Raw genomic sequence first — 19,337 nt, 5'->3', positions numbered from 1 at the left:
TTTTACGCAGTGTTGCACGCACTAGCTCCAAGCATTACCATACTAGTCTGAATTCAATCCAATCTCTGGACTTCATCATTTCAGAGCGGCAGTACCAAGTAGGGTTGCCACCCATCCCATTAAATATGGGATCGTCCCATTTTTAAAGATGAAATTATGCATCTTGTATCGAATCCGTATTTGTGTTACGTGTAGGTGGTCCAATGGTGTCACAGCAAAATCATTCAAGATCATTCATTTAACATAGATTTTAGTTGGAAATGGTGCCTACGGTGGGTAAGAGATTGTCTGAAAAGTCCTCACATTCTGTTAAGACATGCTAAAAGTGTGGAGGGTGTGGTAAGGGGCCATCTGAAACACCATTAAACACCATTGACTGGCATTCAAAAAGTGGGTTGAAGTAGGCAAAAGGTTGAGAATCCCTGGCATAGAAGGTTCAAAAGTGATTAGAATGAGTGATGGACTGAATGGTAGAAGGCTCGATTGGATTGACTAATTTGCATATTCTTTTTTGACATCAGAAAACATGTCTGCATCGCTGCATCAAAACTGTGCACTCTGATGGAAATGCCTTTAAACTTTTATTTAGATATTTTTTGAAGGTTTGTAAAAAAAATAAATAAAGATATTGTAATATTGAAAAGACTATTTGAGCAGCTGGTTCATTATGACAACTGCTTCAGTCACGTTTTGCTGGTAAACAGCAGCACGAATGCAGATAGCACTGGTTTGATTGTACTTGTGTGAGCCCAGTCTAGTATAATTACACCAGTTTGATCACACATGTGAAAGGGTTAAATGTTCACTAAACAGTTGAATATTTTCGCATGCAATATTTAATCTGCGTGTTATGCACAAACGATCTTCCATCCACAACATAGCACTCAGAACTGGCCTGTAAGATCGTGGACTTTGCCATACAAATTGTGTTCGGCACTGATTTTTGCCAGTGTTTGCATTATTATCTGAATTATTATCTCAATTCCTTGAGTGACCAAAGCAGTGCTGGCAGCTGCACAAATAAAAGATGCTAACATGCGCAATTATTTCGTAGTGAATTCCACCCTCTAAGTTGTTTGACATTGGCGTACCCCACTGCACAATGCAAAGCAATATGCTCAGACTGCCTGGCAGCTTAAAAATACTTGTGTTTTATATGAGTAATCTTGAATCAAATAGTGCAGGAAGATGATTCATCTTCCTAAAGTATTCTTAACTTTTATCATTTTGCCCCTTTGTTCCTCCCCTGAACACCTCATGCATTAAACTTTAAACCCACTCTGTGCAGACAGGCATCTTGCATTAGGCTGCAAAGATATTTAATAATACCCCCATCCATCTTACGAGACAGAAGATGACCTTGTTTAACATCGTTCTGAGATAGTGGTCAGATGTTGGGAAGAGCTTTTCATTCCCTCAGACAATAAAGGCTGGACAGAGATGATTACATTTTTCACTACAGCACAAAAATCCCTGTAAGTACTGTTGTCAGGAGTATGTCTACAGTGGTAGAGAAATTCCGTCAGCTACAAAAGGACAGAGGACCTGCCTGTGCCCTCTTTCTGCAGCACTTGAGAGATGTCTTGGTGGATCAAATCCATACATCTGCTAATCTTCTGGATTGGAGTGATAGTTTAAGCAATTATTGCTGCCTGCACTGTGGCTGTGTGCATTGTGTTTGCCTGGAAATATTCTCTGCCTTTAACTAAATAATTTTCAGAGAAATACCATTGAGGATTTGTCATTTCATGAATGTGTATGTGTGCTCAAAATATGTTCCATTCCAATCAGGATTTATCTTTTAGTGTTTTCTAAAGCTTGATAGTTGATCAGTGAATTGATAGTGATTACCAACTTTTGGTCTGTGCATCATAAAAGTGATCATATGCGTTTAGAGTATTTTTAATATGATGCATGAGTTGCATGGACCACTTATGACTCTTTTAGGTGCTTTTTATGCTTTAAAGTGAGCCACTTTTAATTGCTGTTGTAAAAAATAAGTGATTGCAACATTATTTAAAATATATCTTTTGTGTTGCACAAAAAAAGAAAGTCGTATGGGTTTGAAACAATATAAAGGTCAGAAAAAACTACAGAATGTTCATTTTTGAATGAGGTGAATTATTCTTCAATGTAGTCACATTAGATAATTATGTTGATATTTCTGCTTAAAACTTTAGCAGATATAGTTTTTAAGGCGCTTCGGTGAAAGTGGCAGATGCAGACAAGTTGTTACAACCTTAAAAATACCTGCTGTTTTATCTTTTTATCATCTCAGTTTTAGAGGGCCAGAATAAATATTGATCGTATTGTCTCTTTCGCACACCCCAACTCATGCAGTTACAGAACATAGAGCCAGTGAACACAACAGAAGACTTGTTTACCAGCTAGAATCTATCTCAGATTAGCCCTCAGTAATGCCTCAGTCATATGCTACAATTTCTTCCTTATCTGTTGTCATACATTCCCTTTAGAAACTCTCCATATTTCAATATGAAAAATGTTGCCTGTGGTCATGCATTTTGACAATGTTATTTGGCATGATCAGTAATTTCAGGAATAAATTTAAGAGGCTTTAGGCTTTCTTTTTTAGTGCAATACTCTTGCCTTAAGATTTACATTTTTGAATATAGCAAGGTACACAAGGGGTTAAGGGGTCTAGGAAAAAGCAAAAGGTTGTTAATCACTGGTACCATTTTTAACCATGCTTTCAGTGAGAGTGAATAGAATAAACCTTCGAGATCACAATGGGCCTGCCATGAGTTGCACAGTCCTCAGTCTCTGTGAGATCAGACCTCTATGTTACATATACAGAAGATTATACTCTGAAGATACTGGTGGAAGAACTCTCTTTCATCATGATAAGATCATCACGATACGATCCTATATATTTCCTCTTGGCCTGCGATCAGATATTAGCACATCAAATTTATTATAAATTATACTTCAAGTCTGCCAGCGATAAGATTTTGATTTGGTTTGATTCAGGGCCCTGTGATCGATATTCTGATATTATGTGCCTATTATATACAATCAATTAAAAATCTTTTGCCCTCAAATGCAACCAAAATATAATTTGAATATTTTATTGAGCTCTCAATAAAATTTTAATTTAGCAGCCACATTGGGACATCCACAACAAAATTAGGTACTTCAGATATTGAAAAAAATTATACAGATAATAACATAAAAATAATATCACACACAAGTGATCATCAATCGTTTGATTACAGCTTATTTTTTAGTTGAATCCTATTCAAAGTATTTGCATACCCATGACTTGTTTCCAACTATTCATGCTATCCGCAGTTTACTTGGCTACAACTTCCAGAGTTGTAATGAAAAAATCAGTTACAGTTAACTGGGATAAATGTTAGTAAGGGTGTTGATGTGTAGATGTGTAAAGTCATATAACTTATGCTGGAGCTGAGCATGTGTTTCTCTTTCCCTCGTTTGTGCTGTTCAGAATGTCAGCATTGTCAAGACTTTTCACATGGTTGAACTGCTCCATGGCACTTTAAAATAGCAAATTCTCATGTAATATTCATGCATGCACAATGATATCAATGGAAGTCTGAATTAATCACTCATCTGAGCCGCTCTGCGTTTGTCACGAGAGCTCACATTTTTAGGAGCGCCTGGTTGACATGCTCGCATGCTACACGGCTAGCAGAGCACAATTAGGAACCCGCGCACATCCATGTCCCACATGAAAAGAGTATTTAGCACTCATAAAGTGAAAATGATGTAATAAGGTTGCTTCATCACCTGGTGGAAATGCATAAAGATGTGGGTGACATGAGAGTAATAAAATAAAAGTAAATCTTAAAAAATGTCTATATAGGTATTTAAGCGTTGTATCAATAACATTGGATCGTTGGTTATTGGATCGATGCATCAATCCAGATCGATAAATCATTACACCCCTATTTTCAACTGCTGTAGAATGAAAAAAAGCTTTTAGAAACTGACTGAAGCTCATCTTGAATGTTTTTATGAAGAATGCCTGAGCACTGTTACTACCAAAAGTAGTACTGCTGAATCTCAGTAGAGCACAACAGTCGGGTTCTGGGAGTAAAAACAAGTATAAACGTTTAAAGACTGCATGAGCTCCGAGGTTAATAATCAGTTGTATATTTTTCTGTTGAAGCCATCAGTCCACATTTAAAAATCGTGTTTAATAGTGGAATCACAAGAGAAGAAGTACACTATACATTATCCTGAAGGAAAAAATCCACCAATCAGAGAATCAAATCAAAAGAGCTCTGCAGCAAACGCCCACTCCCTTGATGCACTGTGAATGACTCCATCAAGTCGACCTTCTTCACTCTCAAACTGCTTATATATTTCTATATATATGATTTATTTATTATTATAATCTTTGCCATAAACTTAAAAATATTGTCTATACTTATCATAAACTACTTTTAACCAGTAGTTCTACATTTTTCCATTGTTTGTAATAGGATTACATCATTCACAATGCTTAATAAGACTGCATTTCATTCACACATGAAAGATGTTAAGTACAAAGTACACCTTTGTCTCTTTTTCTGATTTTCAAATGCTTTTTTGTTGTTGTTTCAAATAATGATTCACCTCAGAAATGGTTGATCTGGTTCATGTTTAGTTTAGCAAACTGTATTTCCTATTGTGAAAAGGCTCTCAGTGTTTCTGTTTAGTCTGATATCTGGCAGATTATCACTGTTGTTTGTGGATTACTACACTGTAATGTATGAAAATAGTAAATATTCCTCAATAATAAGCTTCTCCATCATTTATTTATTTCTCACACTATTTTTGTCTGATGTGTCTGCATTATTGTTTTATTGTAAAGTAAGAACAACATTCTGCCTGAAAAAAATGTTTCTGTCATTTTACCACTTTGTTCTATTTTCTTAAGTTAACAGCTGTACTGTTGGTGACTTGATATGTTGACAGTTGATAAATTGGTGTTATTAATTACAATAGTATATTTAGATTGTGTTAGATCTGTGAATTGCAAAACATCTGCTATACCTCAAAATGGCAACTTCATTAATATTTAAATTACAGTATGCTAACAAATGTAAACAAGAATGGTGTTCAATCATATGCAAATTTTCTGGCCTATGTACTTTCAATACCTTTGAAAGTACCCAGCAAGAATGTATTTAATAATAAAGATCGTTCCAACTCTAAATTCTGATTGGATGAGCTGCGCTTGAAGACATTGTAAAATTGTAATAAACACACACCTGTGGTCGTTCAATCACATACACTATATTAATGCACAAAGTTGCTTTTTTGTTCAGGCAACTTCAAGCAGACTAGAGTTAGATTAATAAACAATATTATTTGGTGGAAGACTTGTTTTTACCCGCTCATCAAATATTTTAATGTAACTCTTTACTGAACATTGGTGTGTTCTGCCATAGTGCTGTTGTTGCCACTCGAGTCCATGCACAGCAGTGATTTTACCACATGTATAGGGGTTTTAGGCATGACACAATTGCACAGTCTGCTGCAGCTTATTGCTTTATTTTGACTTGGTATTATGACAGAGAAGGTACCTTTTGTGGTATTACAGTCACCTCTTGAATTTGTTTTTATGGTGAGGTTCCTCAGATCAACAGTTTAAGGTTCATGTTCCAATGAAGTGTCCTCTTGTTTTGCAGTATGGCATGGTCTTTTTGGTATAAATGCAAAGGAACAAATATCACTCAAGGAGAATTGTTAACCAGGGCCTTGTTAATTCTCTACATCGAAGGGAGAGAGGAGAAAGACATTAGAAGCTGTTCAGAATGCTCTCTTAATTTTTCTTTCTCACGGAACATTTACCATAGTAATACAGCTGAAGTTTTTTCCTCTCCCTCTCTGTGCTTTACTTGACCTGCACAAGAGGATATCTCAGCAGAGGGCCTAGACTGCCACTAAGATCCTTGCATAATCTCCACTGATGTACAGTTGAGTTTTCCTGTGTTGTTTTCCTTCTGCCCTCCTCTAGATTTCTGAGATGTATTGTAGCTGTATGACTTGGGGGTGTGATTTGTATTGGCAGGAATCCGTGGGAGGAATTTACTCGAGAAACGTGCACCAACCACCCACATCTCATCTGTCCACTCTTCTCATTCATCTTCCCACTCCACTGTGGGAGTTGAATGAAAATCTCAGCTTGTGCTCTGTTAGATTTGACCTTTCCCATTATTATATTAAAACAGTATAATTTCAATACTTATATTATGCGTTGCTTCTGATTTGCATATTAATCACTAAGCAGTTTTTTTACAAGTACCTTGGAGTGCCATGAAAATATAATGAAATATGAATATAATAATCATTCGCTACCATGGCATTACCCCGGTAATACCATGCTTGTTATGTTATGTTATTTTATTTTGCCATATTAATGTTTAGGACCTTACAGCAGTAATGTGGCAGAACCATAGAACAATGCAATGAAGTATTACCAAGATAGTATAACATGGTTTGGCTTGTTACCATGGAAGCCTACATGTACAAAATGGCAATTGTAAAAAAACCTATTATTATATTGTTGTATTTACTGTGCCCCTGCTGCCCTCGTTCTGTGGATGTAGCATCCAATCAGCGACAAGACCATCCTCTTGATTTTCTATCATAGATAGATAGATAGATAGACAGACAGACAGACAGACAGACAGACAGACAGAAAGAAAGAAAGAAAGAAAGAAAGAAAGAAAGAAAGAAAGAAAGAAAGAAAGAAAGAAAGAAAGAAAGAAAGAAAGAAAGAAAGAAAGAAAGAAGAATTGAGTGCTCAGTAGCCCAGCAACCTGTTTCCTGAGTAACAGATATTGCCTTGTTAATCATACTGACATTATTCAATCTTTTCACACTGCATTTAAATCAATATAAAGCTAGGCACACTTATATTAGAAAGCACCAGATAATTTTGATGATCCGTGTGGTAAGAGAGAAGAGTAGGATGAAAATAGGAAACAATAGCATGGTGGACAGCAGTGCCTGAAATGACCATTCCCCGTCTGTTGCTCACTTCGACGTTGTGTTGAAGAAGCAACACTAGGGGTCTCTCTTGAGTGCCTTTTGCATCTCTTATTTATGAGAAAAGGCCAATGAGAAATTGGCAGACTGAATTTGCATGTCCTGCTCCCGGACATACTGGTATAAATGGAGGGAAATGCGTCTGTTTCATTCAGAAATTTTCTTCGGAGCCGACCGGTTGTGTATGCAGCGAGCTGCGAGTCACACACTGTTCCTCCCATCTCTGAGTGCGATTGCTGTTGGATCTACGGCGTTCTCCTTCTCTGCACGGCAGTGCAGCTTTGCCCCTGGGCGCTTCGACAGCGCAATTAAAAGAGTTATTTCTCTAAAAAAGTTATTTTCTCTAAAAGAGCAAATACACAGTGGCGTTGAACGTCCTTTTCAGGACACGTCTTTATAAAGATGCCCTTCCGCCCCTGCATAGTTTCTGGATGCGGTAGAGTGCTCTCCGCTCCTGACGGCCACAGGCGCTGTCTCATGCACCTGGGCAGCGATCACACCGAGGCAGCATTTGTGGATGACATGCTGCAGGAACTGTGCTCAGCTACTGACCTCGCCCTCAGGGCCACGAAGGTCACTCGGGCAGGGGATGGCCTCGCTTGTGGTTCAGGAACGACATCTGTGGCTGCAGTTCGCCGCGGTGAAAAAGCAGACGGATGCCATCTCACACATCCTGCCCCGCTGCAGACCTGGTGCCACGGGCCACACTCCGTCTGCTTGCAGAGGGTGTCCTGCTGCAGCTAAGAAACATGCAGCTCCGCCTCAACATGGGCCCTGCTCTCAGCACCTGCACTGAGTGCCCCGCATGAAGCGCATGCCCCTCTGTCTCTTGGACCCCTTCGAGGACCTGGAAGGCTCCCAAGCGGTCCTGAGATGCCTGACCCTGAGACCAAGATGTTCACTCCTAAGCTGGTAAGAAGACCACTCCGTCCCCCGGTGGAGGGCCGGGAGTAGAATCCTTTGTTGAATTTATTTCAGTTGCTGCACCCCCTTCGGGCTGCGGTACCCACATTCTCAATAAAATACCTTTTTCCTTTGTCTCTGGATCGCCTTGCCCGCAGATGCCTTTCTCACAGCACTGTGCCATCACACCTCAACAGTCCCGGCATGCTGGATGCGTCCTTTTGCTTTCAGCCCCACGACTGTTCCCCAGCCAGCCGGTTCTGATGAGTCCAGAGGATGCCTCTACGGGACCTCCTCCTCAGTCACTAATCCACCCCCTGCCAGGTGTGTGGAGCAAGGTAAGTGATTCGAGTCTTCTCTCAGCACCAGAGCCTCGGGTTGCATCCTTGCCTCCCGACGCCACATTTCCTGCTCTGCCCCGCTACGAAGCCCTGCCGGGTACATCAAAAATAACCGTCTACTTAGTGCCCCTAGCTCGGAGTTTGGACGCGTGGCTCTCACTTCCCAATCCATCATGCTGGCTGGCCAGGACCATTCGCGACTCTCTTACTCAAAGACGCGATAGAGCCTGTCCCTCCAACCGAGATGAAGAAGGGTTTCTACAGCCCTTACTTCATCATACCCAAGAAAGGCTGCGGCTTACGACCGATCTTGGACTTGCGAGTTTTCAACCGGGCCTTGCACAAACTCCCATTCAAAATGCTAACGCAAAAACAAATTTTAACTTGCGTCCGGCATCTAGATTGGTTTGCAGCGGTAGACCTGAAGGACGCGTAATTCCACGTCTCAATATTGCCTCAACATCGACCCTTCCTACGGTTCGTATTTGACGGCCAGTTATATCAGTACAAGGTACCCCTTCGGCATGTCCCTGTCCCCTCACATCTTTACGAAGGTCGCAGAGGCAGCCCTTGCCCCGCTTCGGGAAGCCAGCATCCGCATACTCAACTACCTCGACGACTTGCTCATCCTGGCCCACTCCCGAGAGTTACTATGCACCCAGAGGGACCAGGTGCTCAGGCACCTCAGCCGTTTAGGGCTTCAGGTCAACTTGGAAAAGAGCAAGCTCGACCCGGTTCAGAGCATCTCTTTTCTCGGCATAGAGTTAGACTCAATGTTAGCGCGACTCACCAACGAGTACTGAAATACCTCGCTGCCTTCAGGCCAGGCACGGCGGTCCCTGGGGCATATGGCGTCCTCCGCACCGGTCGCACTGCTGGGGTTGATGCATATGAGACCGATTCAGCTCTGGCTTCAGACTCGAGTCCTGAGACGAGCATGGCGCTGCGGCACGCACCGTGTGATCATCACCCCTGCCTTGCTAATTCAGTGCAAACAAGTCTTGATCCGCAATGCTTGCCACTCACATCCCGGGCAACCTCAATGTGGTAGCGTTGCCCAGTGGAGAGTGGAGGCTTCAACCCCAGTCGGTCTAGCTGATTTGGGAATGGTTCAGCAAGGCTCAGGTAGACCTGTTCGCCTCCCGAGAGAACTCCCACTGCCTGCTCTGGTATGCCCGAACGGAGGCTCCCCTCTGGGCAGACGCGCTGGCACACAGCTGGCCCACGCGGCATCTCAAGTACGCATTTCCCCCAGTGAGCCTTCTTGAACAGGTGCTGTTCAAGGTCAGGGAGGACGAGGAACAAGTCACTCTAGTGGCTCCTTATTGGCCCACTCGGACGTGGTTCTTGGATCTTGTACTCCTCGCGACAGCCCCTCCCTAGCGAATTCCCCTGAGGAAGGACCTTCTTTCTCAAGGACGGGGCACGCTCTGGCATCCGCACCCAGACCTCTGGAACCTCCACGTCTGGCCCCTGGACGGGATGCGGAAGATCTAGCTGGTCTACCACCTGCCGTCGTAGACACAATCAACCAAGCCAGAGCCCCCTCTACCAGGCAACTTTACTCCCGAAGTGGCGCTTTTTCGTGAATTGGTGTTCTTCCCAGGCTGAAGACCCAGAGAGGTGCGCAGTTAGGTCAGTGCTCTCATTCCTGCAGGAGAGGTTGGAGGCGAGGTTGTCCCCCTCCACCTTGAAGGTGTATGTAGCCGCTATTGCAGCCTGGGATCTCTCAGTGGTCCTCTCGGGCCTTCAGAGACCTCACTTCGAGTCACTAGAATCAGTCGGACTCAGGGCCCTATCCCTGAAGAAGGCCCTCCTGATCGTGCTCGCCTCCATCAAGAGGGACGGGGACCTGCAAGCGTTCTCTGTCAGAAACACCTGCAGGTTCGGTGACATTCATGTGACCCTAAGACTGCGACCGGGCTACGTGCCCAAGGTCCTACCACTCCCTTCAGGGACCAGGTAGCGAACCTGCAAGCTCTGCCCCGGGAGGAGGCAGGCCCAGCCCCTTTGTTGCTGTGTCCGGTATGTGCTTTGCATACCTACTTGGACCACACGCAGAGCTTTAGACGTTCTGAGCAGCTCTTTGTCTGCTTTGGTGGACAGTGTAAAGGGAACGCTGTCTCCAAACAGAGGCTTTCCCACTGGGTAGTTGACGCCATTACATTGGCCTATCACACCCAGGCCGTGCCCCCCCCTTGCGGGTCCGAGCACACTCAACAAGAAGTGTTGCGTCCTCTTGGGCACTGGCCAGAGGCACCTCCCTAGCTGACATATGTAGAGCAGCAGGTTGGGCAACACCCAATACCTTTACGAGATTATACAATCTCAGGGTTGAGTCGGTTTCATCCTGTGTTTTCTCAGGTCCGAGCTGGTAGAACTCGGTACACGCTGACAAACTGACCGAGTGGACCGCTTGAACATAGCACCCTTTCCCTCCGCTGATGTAATATAGTGCGCCTTTACCCCAGGAGATCCCACGAACTCGGCTCCCTGGTTTACTTCTCCCTAGGCCTCTGGTCCTCGAATTCAGCGGAGGAATTCGCCGACCAAGACCAATGCAGATACTGAATTTACCCTGTACTGGAATAGGTGCTCCACAGGACGGGCACCCACGTGGACTTACCCCCTGTGCGTATTTTCTGCGGTGCGGTCCCCTTGCGAGCGGACCCGCGTCTCCCTTGGACAGTCCTCACGGACCCTCGGTCGCCGTGTTTGTAGCAACTCCTCCCTCCCAATGAGGTAGGATCTACCACCGCGCCATTCTCCACATGTGGCCTAAAAGCCCATGTGATGTATTTCACCACTCTTTACCTCCCCCAAACTGGGCAGGTGTGGTCTCCGCAGGGTCTTTCCCCCCTGAAAGAATAGGAAAACTGGGAAATTTCGCCTTTCCCGAGTGCGTATGATAGCGTTAAGATGGCCCCAGCCGCTTTATCTCTTTGCGAGAAACACAGAGAGAGAAAAGGCGCGGCTGGTGCGGCCTGCTCCCATGTTTGGCACGTCGCCTTGTTCCCACCTGTTGGGGGTAAAGAACCAGAAGGCTTTGACGATTTTATGGGGCATTGGGGAAGGGTACATGCAGCCTGGCACAGCCGGTCGCTTTGGCACGTAAAATACCTGCACGCTCCTGTGTCAGCAGTACACGGCTCAGCGCATGGCGTGATTTAAATTGGACCCCTAGTGTCACTTCTTCAACACAACGTCAAAGTGAGCGACAGACGGGGAGCGCATAGGTTACGGATGTAACCTCCGTTCCCTGATAGAGGGAATGAGACGTTGTGTCCTCCCGCCCACGTCACTGAACCCAGCCACTGTTGCGGCCGAACCTCATTGTCGGCTCTTCAGAAAAATCCTGAATGAAACAGATGCATTTCCCAAATACCTGTATATCCAGGGGCGGGACATGCAAATTCTGCCTGCCAATTTCTCATTGGCCTTTTCCATAGATCAGAGATGCAAAAGGCGCCCAAGAGAGACCTCTAGTGTCTCTTCTTCGACACAATGTCTCGTTCCCTCCATCAGGAAATGGAGGTTACTAGACGTTCTCTCATACGTATATGCACTGACATTGGATTCTTTCAGGAACTCAGCATGAGTGCCGTTCATGCTCTCGTACTCCGTGTGAATCTCTGTGGCCATGGCCATGTTTTGTTTTTCTTCTTTGTATTTATTTTATTTCGCTTTGTTAATCTCTGTACAAAGCATTTGATGTTTAATTCGCTTTGTGATTGACTTTTGTTGAAAGATATTGATTCACAAAATGAGAAATATGAATCTAATCTCACAATAAAGATAAGGAGATATTCATGTTAGAATGGATCCCTGTATGGTCTAATATACCAAAATGCATCATTTATTGAGCACTCTATCTTTGCCTTGAGCTGAAAGAAATCGCTACATGAAATATTTATGGCGGTGAGTGAAATGCATTCAACATTGTATAACAATACTGTAGTGGTATATTTACCCTCTCTCTTAGGCATTCCACGTCTCACACATCTCTGCTAATTTGAGCAGCATTTTATCATTTATTTTAGCAGTGCCTTTAAAGTGGTGCTTTGTTAAACTGATGCTGCATTAGCCATGAGCACTGGTCAAAAAATGAAACTTTGATCTCACTCGGTTTCAGAGAGTCAGTCTCAGTGCCCTAGAAGGCAGCAGATGCTGGGTTCATCAAACGGTCGCATGCCAATAATGTTTTGAACTTGCGAGGTGAGCCTTGCACAGAAGTTTGTTCTTCTGTGTGTTATATTAGGCCTTGGTGGTCAAAGGATGTAGCCTCAAGGAAATACAGTACATTTCTTGACACATTCAACAAAGATGGCATTTCCTTGTTTAACGTTTGTTTAGGATTCTGACGCTGAGTGAGAAATCTACAAAGATTTGTTGACAACCATGACAGAATAACTGGCAGTCTAATCGAAATATGAGAGTTGAATATGATCCTACTCTAGGATGTGTAGCAGCTCTTCAGCTAAATCTCAAGTAGAATATCCAGTGGAAAGTGAGGAACTATTTGTCATAGTGTTTAAACTTATGTGTGAAAAGTAGCAGCGAATGTCACAGCACCTCACACAGTCTTTGATTATTGTGGGTTTTTATAGAGCTGTTGAAAAAGGCAGCCTTTACAACACATGGCTATAACAATCCATACGTGTATGTGAACCCAGTCATGCAGAGTGATACAAAGAGTGAAGCATCCCAGTGCTGTTACACTGAATTTCAGAACTCTTAAAATGCCTCTTGTCCAATCAGATTAGAGGACTGGAACTGTTGTTAGATCAAATTAAATACTATTTTGTGTTTGTTTTGGCTGGATGCTCCACAGACATTGTGGTGCCAACTTGAGGCTGGGTCATGTGTGTCATCTTCCTTACCTGCTCTCTTGTTCTCTTCCATCCCCTTATCTCCTTCTCGCTAAATGTCTCGCTACACAGACAACCCAGTTGTCTGTACCTCTCTTAAAATATGGTATCAATTCAGGCGTCACTTTCAGTCTTGTTCTGCCTCTACTCTAATGCCCATCTGCAGCAATCATCTCTTTCTACCCTCTCAGTTAGATCCCGTCTTTCGTCTCTGGGAGAGAAATGGCATAGTGAGCATCAGTGACCTATACATTGGCAATGTTTTTCCCAGTTTCTCAGATTTATCCACCTTTCACAACTTACCCCCTACTCACTTATTCAGATATTTCCAGGCTAGGCACTGTGTCTCCAACACATTTCCCGACTTTCCCTCCCCACCCCCAAGCATGCCTGTCAACATTTGGGTTACAAAATCTGGGAGACCTCTGAGCGGGGTGGACGGCAGAGGCAGGCTAACTACATACAAATTGTGCCGTTGTGATTTCATGTGCTGAGTAACGTCATTTTCCCACCGTGTCCGGTATTAAAATCAATACGACACACTATGCAAAAGGCGTGACCATTGTCGATATAGGTCCGAGAGATAAGAAATTAAATTCTTCCGTCCAGCTGTTGTTATATTTACATGTATATTTAGATTTTTTTAGCCGGAGCACCACCTAAGTCTCTTCCCATCTACCAGTGATGCTTGATTCAACTTCCCGCGTCGACTACCTGCGCAGATTTCAACAGCACAAATGGGTAACAAAAGGGGAACTATTGATTTTAATGTTGTTGATCATTAGTATGGTAACAATATATATAAAATTTACTTCAAATTGTTCTGAAATATTAAAATATACATATACTGTATACATACAGTGTGTACTTTGAGAGTGTAGGCAGACAGAATTGATTGCATCATTCACAATGTGACATGGAAGTGGGGGTTGCTGCTGGACATATTTGGTGGGCGTCATTGACCGCGGTTCTCTGATTGGTGGATCTGTACCCTCTGGACCATGAGTGATGTAATGTTCTCCAGGAATTCCACTATTAACCTTTTCACACTTGAGTTTCTCCTGTACTGATGGATCCTCGTGCATGGGTTCTTTAATGTGTTAAAAAAAATTTTTATCTTACACCACAGCAGATGCACTGGAGGACAGATTATATAATAGCAGGTGCACAGAAGGTCAGATTATTATTATCAAACATATAATGTGCTTTTTAGATGTTTTAAAATGATTGATTATGATAGATAAGATGCAATCACGAATGCACTTGCCGACTATGCACACCACCATATTGTTTACACTGCAATGCAGCATGGGATTCTGAGTTCGTCATAGAAGTATCAAAGGTGCTAAAAACCTTGTTCTTCCACTTTCCCAGCACCGGAAGTGGTTAGAATGAGTGATGAATGGAATGGGAGAAGGCTTGAGTGGAGTAACTAGTTTATATATTCCTTGTTTGATGTCAGAGAACATGGTTGCATCGCTGAATCAAAACAGCATGCTCTGATGGTAACAGCTTTTTTATTGTATATAGTGTTTGTTTTAATTTTTATTACATTATTAAACATGATTTTAAAACAATGAAGTTGAAATAACAAGGAATGATGGCTTCAGTGGAAGCATATACCAACATTTAACAACCTCAGAGATCATGGTAGGTTGGTCTTTAAATGTTTATAAGTTATCCTTGAAAATCAATTAGTCGATGGAAAAAATAAATGGGATTTTTACTTCAGCAACCAGACTGGTGCGCTCTATTGCTATTATATCAAATGGCAGACATTTTGTAGGACTCAATGTATGATAATGTATGAAGTGGTGGTGGTGTAATGGACTAAAGCACATAACTGTTAATCAGAAGGTTGCTGGTTTGAGCCCCACGGCCACCACCATTGTGTCCTTGAGCAAGGCACTTAACTCCAGGTTGCTCCGGGGGGGGGGGTGGATTGTCCCTGTAATAAATGCACTGTAAGTCGCTTTGGATAAAAGCATCTGCCAAATACATAAATGTAAATATTCAGTGCATCTATATGCACACCAAATACACTGATAACTACCAAAAATTAGCTCATTAAAAAAATGACTACAAGAAACCCGTTTACATGAGATTTAAAATCAACGGGTTATTCTCAGCTTTTGATGAAAATGTAAACAGCATGAGGCATCCACACAACAAGTGTGCACATTGAATAAGCCAGTTAAGGTCTTGTTAATCTACAATACATGTAACAGCAGGGTTGGGGAGTAACTGAATTACTACGGGACTACAAATTTTAAATTCTAAATATAAGTAACAGTATTCCACTACAGTTACAAATTAAATCATTAGTAATTAGAATACAGTTACATTAAAAAAGTATTTTGATTACTGAAGAGATTACTTAGCATTTTATTGTCATTTTTTGTTTATTTAATATTTAGTCCTTTCAGATGGAAAACATTTATACATATAAATGATGTGATCCAAAGTGCATTTGAACAGCAGTGAAATACTTCTTATGATGTGTTGCATTCATACAAGCAGACAGAGAAGTACGTTTGGAGCAGAAGGAATATAAATAAACCTTGTGTATATTGTCAGCTTTATGCTAAGCTAATATTCTATTTCTAACCATTTTACAATCACATTTTTTTTATCAAGAAAATTCATGTTAGATCATAATTTTTATATTATTTTCCTGTTAAAATATCAAAAAATGCTTAAAACAAGATCAATTTGATTAGTCTTGTTTTAGAAACAACACTGCATAAGATATTTAGGTTTTCAGAGAATGTATTTTTAACATATGTATTTTGTCTTACTGTACTGGCAGAGTTTTTATAGTCTACCAGTGCTGAAGAAGTAATCCAAAGTATTTAGAATATATTACTGACTTTTAATAATCTAATGGAATACGTTACAAATTACATTTTACAGCATGTATTCTGTAATCTGTAGTGGAATACATTTCAAAAGTAACCCTCCCAACCCTGTGTACCAGTCAATTTATGCTTAAACTGTTTATGAACTTACCTTGATAAAGGAAAGCCATTTAAGACATTTGCATGACCACATGCACTGTTGTCTTATTAAGCATAATCGGTGTTAGATCATGCATGTGAATGCTTTTATAGTCATCCTATAAATCATCCCTAGCTTAAGTGGTGTGCAACTACACTGAGCACAATCCAAATAGTTTTCTGTTTGATTATTCTGAGTGAAAGTGTTTCACTGCTGTTCAGTTTGACATTTTCTTGAGAAAACCTTTGCCGTCAAACCAATCATTGTTACAGTAGGTGCTTTCGAAGTGATGTTATTTTTGGTTGCTAAGTTACCACTTCTTGACAAAGATATCTCCGACACTTGATCCCTTTATAATACCCCACATCTGGATAACTATATAGACAATAGTAAGATTGAATAAATTATTTCTAATGCAGCTTTACGATGTCATTACCGAGTCTGACCTCTTAGACAAAAGTTTCAGTGGAAAAGTATTGCATCTGCAATAGCAGGTGCTGAATAGAGCACATGATGACACATCATCATCATGATCCAGGTTGCATGTTCAAGTGCCATCACTCATTGATGTCCTCGATTCGCTAATTGTGATATTTTGCCCATCATTGGTTTTGTCAGCAAGGACTATAATTACATTTTATGCCAAAATAGATGTAATTACAGAGGAGCAAAAAGGGTTTATTTGATCAGACAGAGAGGCCTTAAACACATTGCAGGATTTGTGTGCTAATTAAGTCTCGGGCGTGCCAGGTTTTGTTGAGATGTATCCTCAGCTTCACCCTCTAAAACGAGACATTTGCAACGTTGGCCCTTGCTCTCAGAGCAACTGCTAGGATGTAAAGATGATTATTGTTGATGCAGATTCAAAAGTCATTAGATCGGTCATCAGTTTATATCAATCATATTTTATATGATTTAAATTTCAAGGATAAAAGTGAGACTCTGCTCAGCTGCACTGTGGTGATGTGAGGCTACATAAAATATTTGGTTCACCAGGATCCAGGTACAGCTCCACATTGACTGACATTTAATTACCCTACCCACCCGAGGTAATAATAATCCACTTTTGAGAATGGTAAGCTTTTCTCATCATTTAGGGATTTTTGGGATTGGGATTGTGGATTTGTAAAACCCTTAATCTAAAGTCAAGTAGTAGTTTGAGTTTTCCCAATTGAGTTTGCCAATTTAACTGGGTTCATTCTACACAAAGTCTTTATGTTGAGATTATGAGTTAAAGGTGAACTCAGTAACTTTTGTCTTTGTGTCATCTTGGACTTACACTGACACCTAGCGGCTTGGATGCAGCATAATTTAAAATCAATAGTTTTCAATTTCAGATAACATTGTAGAAATTTTGTATCCACAGTCAACCATCATTATTTACAATATGTCACAATATGTGAAAGTGTCAAATAACAAGACAGTTACTGGGATTAACTGGGACCGTGAGGATGTTAACTCGGCGCTGAATTGGCCTTAATCTGTTGGGAGGGGGATAAAGATGAGCCGGAGTCACCAGTTCAAAAGAGAGAGAAACACACATGGCCCCTGTCAATGCCGGCCGCCGGGAGTCGGAGGAACCTTTGCCATCCTCACGGAAAGGGAGGAGCCATTAACATCCGCCAGGGGTCGGATGATTTACTGCCGTCCGCCCGAGGGTGGAGGAGTGGCTGAGAACCAGGCAACGTCGTATCCGGGGACCGGCGAGCAAGTTTTCTCTCTCTCTCTCTCTCTGTGTCTCTCCCCCCTCGCACTTTCCCTCTCCCCCTCCCTCAGCTCATCTCTCCCAGGGCTCCAGAAAGGCAGGGAAGACCAGCCAGCAGAAGAACTGCTGGAAGGGCAAGACCTCCCCTCCAGGAAGGGAGGGTAATACGTCATGCTGGAGGTTTCCCTGGCCTGAATCGGGCAGTGGAGGAGTGTGACGAGGAGGCCGTGGCCAGGACATGAGGATGCAAGCCTGGCACTGAATTGTACTAATCAGATGGGAGCGGGATAAAAACGAGACAGAGGGGACCAGTTAGTGAGAGAGAGACACATGAGGCCGCAGTGTGTGTGTGTGTGTGTGTGTGTGTGTGTGTGTGTGTGTGTGTGTGTGTGTGTGTCTGTGTCTGTTTGTTTGTTTGTGTAAGTTGTTTTATCTCATTAAAGTTATGTTTACTCTTCTGCCTGTTCCCGCCTCCTCCTTGCCCATCCCTGAACCCCGTTACAAGCTTTTATAAAGTTTCTGATATGACTGGAGTCTTCATTTTAATATGAGTGATCAGGATTTCCTACATATACTGCAAAATTACAATTCATGTCTTTAGGATTTAAAATGTAAAAAAATTACTGAGTGCACCTTTAAGAAAGCTAATTTCAAACAAGTGGAACAACTGTCCATGACTGAACTATGTTCAGCCAAAGAGCTTTATTTTTGAGTGTGTTTGGAACAACATGTAAATGTTGACATAATTTTAATTTGTGGGGAAACTATCTTTTAAGAGAGGCAAAAGAGAAATTTGTGGAAACAGAGCTGTGTAGCTTAACGTGACATAGCTTTTTAGCAAATTTTCACCTTTTTTTACTGGTTTTGTGATAGTTGTTGGTGAGATTAGAAATATCATCCTAAAACTATTGAGTCCACAGTAACATTCACACCCTGAGGCAATCAGGCAACAATGAAATGTGTGGAGGATTTCCTTGTTGTCCTCGTCAGTGTCAATTAGTTATCTCAATTCTACAGCATTGTTTTGCAAATATAAATTTAATCAAAGTGTGTTCTATAATCCCTTCTAATTTACAACGTGCTGTGTTACGACAAAGCCTGTAATTAAAAGATGTTAAGAACAATCATGATCTAATTTGTTTCGGGAGACAATGTTTTTGTAATGCAAAGAATCTGTCACAATTCAAATGAGGACTTCAAACTCCAAATACAAGATTTTGTAGGTTTTTTGTTGTTGTTGTTTTTAATTTAATTTAATTTGACCAATTGTCACACATTATACATACATTTCTGCATATACATGGTGAAATTATTTATTTTTCACATATCCCAGCTAAGCTGGGGTCAGAGTGCAGGGTCAGCCATGATACGGCGCCCCTGGAGCAGATAGGTTCAAGGGCCTTGCTCAAGGGCCCAACAGTGGTGTCTTGGTGGTGTTGGGGCTTGAACCCATGACCTTCTGATCAGTAACCCAGAGCCTTAACCGCTGAGCCACCACTGCCC

General features: G+C 41.9%; 1 protein-coding gene across 2 annotated transcripts in view; it reads left to right on the top strand.

Moving 5' to 3' along the window:
- LOC127629034 (transmembrane protein 8B-like) overlaps positions 1 to 19,337 on the top strand; it is a 226,650-nt gene that overhangs the window by 162,540 nt on the left and 44,773 nt on the right. The gene's annotated exons all lie outside the window — the stretch shown is intronic.

Source organism: Xyrauchen texanus, chromosome 3, assembly GCF_025860055.1.
Source record: "Xyrauchen texanus isolate HMW12.3.18 chromosome 3, RBS_HiC_50CHRs, whole genome shotgun sequence".
In the NCBI taxonomy this organism is placed as follows: Eukaryota; Metazoa; Chordata; class Actinopteri; order Cypriniformes; family Catostomidae; genus Xyrauchen; species Xyrauchen texanus.
Note: the sequence above shows the minus strand (reverse complement) of the source record. Positions and strands in the feature narration are given on the sequence as shown.